Source organism: Cajanus cajan, chromosome 3 (genome assembly GCF_000230855.2).
Source record: "Cajanus cajan strain Asha chromosome 3, NIPB_CcT2T_4, whole genome shotgun sequence".
NCBI classification, from domain to species: Eukaryota; Viridiplantae; Streptophyta; class Magnoliopsida; order Fabales; family Fabaceae; genus Cajanus; species Cajanus cajan.
The window spans coordinates 28,504,563-28,512,262 of record NC_138519.1 but is presented as its reverse complement, the minus strand read 5'-3'; the positions used below and the strand labels follow the sequence as shown (position 1 = coordinate 28,512,262).

The following is a 7,700-nucleotide window of genomic DNA, read 5'->3' as shown; positions in this document are numbered from 1 at the left end:
ATACTCTGCACTTGTTTACCAATTCATGGTAGTGAGTAATCCCTTGATAATTGAACACTTGTTTGATCTCAGGGCGAAGACCGCTCACAAACTTCACGCATTTGTCCTCCTCATTGTCTACACCATCATACATAGGGCAAAATCTAACTAAGTCTTCAAATTTAGTCACGTATTCAGCCACAGAATTCTCTCCTTGTTTCAATTCAAGGAATTCCACCTGTTTCTTATGTCTCACATCTCGGGGAAAATATTTCTCCAAGAACAGCCGCTTGAAGTTATCCCAGTTTACTTGAGTTCCCGCAGCCATCATTCTTTGCAAAGCACCTTGCCACCAGATGCCAGCCTCTCCAGAAAGCATAAAAACGGCCAAAGTTACCTTCTGTATCAAAGGACATCCCATAGCTTGGAATATCTTTTCAATTTCAAAAATCCAATCAGCAGCTCCATCAGGATTATAGCCTCCACGAAAGCTTGGCGGATTATTTCGCTGAAATCTCTCTAGCCAATCTATCTCTGGTCGTTGGTTCAGATTACCAATAGCCTAAGCCATCGCTTGCAGAGCATCAGCGATTGCACGATCGTTTCTACCTCCTGCCATTGTTTTTCTGTCCTCCCAGAAAAGTTAACAATCATACTCTAAAACAACAAATTTAATCAATCGTTTATATCAATAAATTCAACAATCAATTTACTACACCATTCATCTACCAAACAAGCATAGCAGACTCATAACTTACGGCCGATTGAATCGACATGCTCTGATACCACTAAATGTGACAGCCTTACTACCCCAACACATATATTGTAATAAATCTTTCTTTTACAGTAAAAAGGGTTCACATGAGAAACTTCGAACAACCACGTTAGCAGAAATATAACATATAACACACAAGAGTTTTTACAAATTGTTTTTAAAATAATATTACAGTACCAAATTCACACAAATATTTCGCTCCTAAAAATCCTTTGCCCCGATGTCACAATATCAGAGCATTTCCCAAAATAAAACTGTTGGCATCCTATATGCCACTTGCAGCCGGATCTTCTCCACCTAAAATATCCACAATTTATACGGTGAGAAAAGAAGATATCTATATGCAAAGTACATCCAAACACACCATGTTAAAATCTCATCATATTTTCTTTATTTAATAAAATATTTACAAGCATGTATCATAATTTATCAATCCATCACAATCCATTTAAATTTTATAATTAACACTATCATTTTTACCTTTCCTCATTCACATCAATATAACAATTATCTCAACATCTATAATTCATGCCAATTTCACAATTAACACTATGCCAAGACCTCGCCATATCTGACACAAGTGATACAGGTTAATTGCCTCACTCAACCCACACCAGACCAGGGTCATGCCCTCCCTGTAGCATCACTTACCCAGGGGCCATGCCATCCCTAGTCTTTTGGTGTGAGGAAACACAATCACATTACAATCAATACAATCTCTTGCAATTAACCCCATGTCAGGGCTGCCATAAACGACATAAGTGGTGTGTGTTAATTGTCTTACTCATCCCACACCATGCTAGGGTCACGCCCTCCCTGTAGCACCACATACCCAGGGGCCGTGCCATCCCTAGTCATCGATGTGAGACACCACAATCACAATCAAAATCACATTCATACATCAATATCATTAATTCTTAACAAGTAATATAGCAATAACTTTCATTAATATAATAATCAATAGAATAATTAATATAAACAGTAAAACCCCTCATTATTCCAAAATCTAGCTCACCGCATTTTCCTTACAATTCATTCTTCTTCACAGATCATCATTCCTACACTTAGGCATATTTATAAACCTCAACACAGATAATTTTAATAGAACCAATAATTCTCCAAATCAAATAATTGTAAAATCAATCATAATCCTAAGGAATTCTTCCTCTACCCAATTCCCTCATGTACTATACATATAAATAATCCCCTTTTCCCCCGTACCTGAATAGATAGGAACTTGGGCAGAACCTCCTCCTCTCTTTCCTTAGACAGTAACTGGAACTAGGGCAGAACCTCCACTTCTCTCCTTAAACAATAACCGGAACTAGGACAGAATCTCCTCCTCAAGATTCCTCTTTCTCTCCCTCCTCTTTCTCTCTCTCTCTCTCTCTCTCTAAAATTTGTCACCCTTCACAGTTATAATTTTTCACCCCCCCATGCCTCCTATTTATAGGCAATCTGGGTTACCCGGAACGGCCCGTACCAATTTCGGAACGGCCCGTTCTGGAACCTTCGAATCTGTGCAAAATTTTCAACTGGAACGGCCCGTTCTAAAATTGGAACGGCCCGTTTCCAAAAAGCAGAACGGCCCGTTCTAAAACCAGAACGGCCCGTTCTCACTCTCAGCAGAACGGCCCGTTCTCCCTCCGGAACGGCCCGTTCTCCTTCCGGAACGGCCCGTTCTGGGCCCGTTCCCAACTTAAAATTTCAGTATCTTTTTATTGCTTGGAACGGCCCGTTCCAACTTTGGAACAGCCCGTTCCAAGTTACCCATTTACCCCTCAAACTTTAATAAAACTGCAAAAATGCCATTAATATTTACAAAAATACCCCTAAAACTTAATAAATTTACGAAAAGACTCAATAATAATATTAAAATAATAGGGTGTTACACATGATATCCAATGAATTTAAAAGGAAATAAATTAAAAAAAATAACTCTTCTCTCTCAAAGTAAATAGATTTTCAAATATTAACTAAATTGATATATTGTCAGAAATTAACTAAATTGATAAATTTACAATATAGTTCCTCTTAGTTTTCTTTCTTAATTTACTTAAGGATTTTAAATGCACTACAATATGTAAAAATAGCGCAATATATTATAATATAATTACTTTTAGTTTCTTTAAGTATTGGAGAAAATAAATGAAAAAATGCATATATTGTAACACAAAAATATTTTCAAAATGATACATATATATTAATTTTTAATCAAATTATAAATAAAATAATAATAATATATAATTAATTGGTTTGGTCTGGATTGATTTGAATTTTAAATTTGTAAATCCAATACTTGAACAAATTAACATTGAATTTAATTGGTTTGGTTCAAGTTGAATCCGGAAAAAAAAAATCTGAACCAATTTAATTGATTTCGTTCAAATTAATTGTTAGTTTTGTCAAATTGATATGATTAATGAATACTTTTATTTAAAAATAATAGTTATTGATTATTTTGTTGATATCATCATATGGATGACTTGCACCTCTTTATTTAAGAATTTAAGAATTTTTGTGTAGAGGCATTCATGGACCAATTTAGTTTGGATTTTGAATAAACTAAAGTCCAAATCAATCAATTTTGATTGGTTTAATTTGGATCAGATTTTTCAAAAAAAAAAATTTGAATCAAGCCAAACCAATCAACAATGAATAAAGATGATAGATATTTATCCTTTTTATAACTATAAAAGTATATTATTTTATTCTAAAATTTAAATAAAAGCTTATTATTAAAAAGGTGTAAATATCATTCAAGCCTAAACAAAAATATAAAATTAAAGTAGACAAATATAATGTATCATAGTTTAACATTTGAAATTAAAGTATTTCAACATTTAAAATTGAGATAATCTTTTGAACATAACTAAATTATCTAAGTTACAATCATCATCCAAGTAGTTATCATGTATTCTAATAAAATCATTATGTGTTATTAATAAAATCACAATATTATAAAATAATGTTAAGATAATAATTATAATAATCAAATAAAACAACTAATAATATTTTTAATTAGTTTGGTTCTTAGATCATCAAATTTGTAAAATGTAAATCTATGATCTGAACCAACTAAGATCAGATTTAATTAGTTAGGATTAGATTTGATCTTATCAAGAAAAAAAAAACTTAACCAACTTAATTGGTTTGATTCAAATTATAAGTTTTATTGAATTGTAAAAACAAACAAACACCCTTACTTTTGTGGTGTAAATAAAAAAATTACATGTGTTTAGTCCATTTGGAGGACAATAGGCGTGGATTTAGAAGATATTTAAAATTAAATTGAATTAGATTAATTAATTTCTATATATTAAACACATGATTAATATGTTTTTAGAGTTTTTTCTTCTATAAGAGAGATTTTAAGAATTTTTATATTTACTTATCTAATTCAATTTATTTATTTATTATATTATTTATAAATTAAATTTTAATATTTTTAAAATAATTTATGAATAAATAAAATAATTTACATTAAAATATAAATCATTTATCAAAAATTTAAAATATAATTTATATGTTTAAAAATATTTATTTATATAAATTTTAATTATAATTTATATATTCAAATTCAATATTTATTTATTATATATAATTTATCATAAATTTTAATTATATATAATAAATATTTAACTTATGCATTAGAGAATTTAGTGTTTATACTAAAATATTAGTTGATTTAGGTTCTTCAAACTTTGTTGACAAGGTGAATCAATTCCAATTCAACCAATTCTTTTAAGTGGAATAAAATGATTGAGTGTACCAATAAATTAAATTAAATAAAACATGAAAAATAAGAAAAATAAAAGAAAAAAATATAAAATTATTATAAAATAAAAAAGTTGATGAATAGTTTTCAAAGTCAGAATTATAAATTAAACAACATAAAAATTATAAAATTATAAAACTTTAAAAAATTAAATTTTCCTACAATAAAAATATAGGTTGGGTTTTATATATCCATATTTGATACTTAAATTGATATCATCATTAAGTTTGCAATTTTAAAATCTGAGCATACTTAACGGATGAGAAATTTTACAAATTCAAGGAATTTGAAATTCTTGGTATTTGAATTACTTTGATTTTAATTTCTATCATTCTTAAAATATTTTGTTTGGATAAGTCAATTCAAATTTCTTAAATTTTAAATTGTTAATTTAGATATGATAATTTGATTCTACCATGATAAAATTGATTTTAAAAATATATTTGTGTATTGAGATTTTTAAATAAAATTTTATAAAAATAAATATTAGCCAATTTTTAAATATTTAATAATTTTAAAAATTAATATTAGATAATATTTAATAATTTTAAAAATATTTTTGAATATTCGATAATTAAAAACATGAAGAGATAAGAAATAAGATAAAATATATAAGTGAAATAAGAAGAAAAAAAATATATGAAGAATATCAAATTCTTACTTTTTTTTGGAGAATTTGAAATTCTACTATTTCAAAGAATTTCACAAATATTTGAATTTTAAATTCCTTATAAAATTTCCATGTAAACAAAGTATTTCACCTCAAAAAATTTGAAATTCTTCAAATAAATGAATTACTCTATTTAAATTTCCCAACCAAGCACACTTAGTTCACGACCTTTAGGTTGATTTGATTGACTTGGGCTCGTGCCCAACCTTGTTAAATGACTTATCATTTGTTTACTCTCTGGCTGACTCAGACTATTTAAGTGACATAATCCTTTCACACTATGCATATATATATATATATATATATATATATATATATATATATATATATATATATATATATATATATATATATATGAGGAGGGTTCAAATGACACCGGTGTAACTTTTACTAAGTGTTACACCGCTCAATAACTTTATATTAAATGTGAATTTTGTAAATCCAACCGTTAGATTGAAAGTTCATATCTCTTAGATCATATATGTCAAATTTTGTTAAAATTGAACAACAACTTGAAGGTAATCAAAGTGTTCATATTTTAGTATATTTTGAAATGTATATATTACGTCAATTTTGTTTTACGAGAATGAAGTATCAAATCATCTTAGATTAATATAAAATTTGATATATATGATCTACGAGATATAAACTTTCAATCTAACGGTTGGATTTACAAACTTCACATTTAATATAAAGTTATTGAGCGGTGTAACACTTAGTTAAAGTTACACCGGTGTCGTTTGAACCCTCCTCTATATATATATATATATATATATATATATATATATATATATATATATATATATATATATATATTTAAACATGTATCATTTCAATGGGAGACAATCCTTTTAAATTGGGTAGGATTATTTTGGTGGTAAAACTTTGTTTCTATGTATAAATTTTATAAACTTGTATCTTTAATAATATTTTATAAATGATAAATATATACAAATCAATTCTTATATGTTAAAATTTTATCGTTGTGATCCCTATTCTAATTTAGTTACTTATAAGTAGAATTGTCAAAATGAGTCAGTCCGATTTGCTTGACTCGATCCACCTCAACTCATTTTTTAAATATGTTGACCCAGTTCAAACCACCAATTTTAAAGTCCAAAATTTTTTAATTCGACTCGGCCCACCACGGGTTAGTGGGCTAAACGGGTTGATCCACCAACCCACCTATTTTTTAAATTTATTTAAAATAAATTTTAATGTAAAATAATCTCTAATCTAAAGTAAAAATTGTCAAATTAAGTATCATGCATACAACATTAAACTTAAATTAAAAAGTGTATAACTTTAAATAATAAAAAAATAAAAATAAAAATATTTTCATAAGAGTGATTATTCATCAATATTAAATTTCATTGGAGGCTTGAGTAGATAAATTTATAGCAATTTTATATTGTTTAACATTGACTTTATCTTCATCTACAAAAAATAATGGTATCTTGTTAAAATAATACATATATAATAATAAATGGTTAAGTGGATTGTTAGTAAGTTGGGTTGATGGGGTGAAAGTGGGTCAGGTGAGTAGTTTGGCCTACCACGGATTCAATCTGGGTGAACTGGGTCGAAAGTAGATCGGGTTACATTTTTTGACCCATTATGATTTTTTCCTCATTTTTTGACCTAGTCCAACCATTTTCAAGGTGTGTCAAATTGGTCCATGAGACAAAACTCACTTTGACGGCTCTACTTACAAGTAAATACAAAAGATATTTACACAGACATAAATGTGCACCTTAGTATGAAGGCCTATAGATATTTTTATTTTATTATTTGTATTTATTTTATGTTTTATTTTTTATTTTTATATATTGTTGTTGAAGGTTATATTTTGTACATGAGACTAGTATTTGTATTCTACTTTTATTTTTTAATTTCTTCTATATTCTCGATCAATTTATCTATATCTATCAAATTATTTTAAACAACTAACAATTAATTTAATAACTAATAATGAAATTCATTTGAAACCAAAATTCACTAAATGTATTACTAGTCTTTTTTTAATATACTAAAATGACATAATCAAGAATAATATCCTCCTCCATTTCCTTTTTAATCTTTTCCTTTTTTTTCTTTTCATTTTCTAAGCTGTTGAGAGACTACTGGTTTATGGGGGAAAAAAAACAAAAACAAACAAAAGGCAGGCACCATTTTTAACTCTTAGTTGCGTACATTGACCGGCTAATGTATGTAGTTGAACTTAGTCTTTCAAATTTCATATTTCTATACTTAACTTTCCAATCATCAATTTACGGTAATTCGATTACATAATTCATCTCATTACAATGTTGAAAAATAATTTATATTCAAAATTTATCAAGATTTTTGCTAGTAATTTGCCTCAACTGAGCCCTCCAAAGTATGCTGGACTTACGGACCCGTAAAACTTAATTATAACATAAAATTAACTTCAAACAACGGAAGGTTGATTATTGAACATGATAACACAATTATACAACTTACTTGCATACACTATA

General features: G+C 27.8%; 1 long non-coding RNA gene across 1 annotated transcript; it reads right to left on the bottom strand.

Moving 5' to 3' along the window:
• Positions 1 to 644: 644 nt before the first annotated feature.
• LOC145955714 (uncharacterized) lies at positions 645 to 2,626 on the bottom strand. Its single transcript, XR_014432372.1, has 2 exons — positions 1,976 to 2,626; positions 645 to 1,051 (listed from the first exon to the last, which is right to left on the bottom strand). It is a non-coding gene; the product is annotated as an uncharacterized LOC145955714 (long non-coding RNA).
• Between the last annotated feature and the right edge of the window lie 5,074 nt (positions 2,627 to 7,700).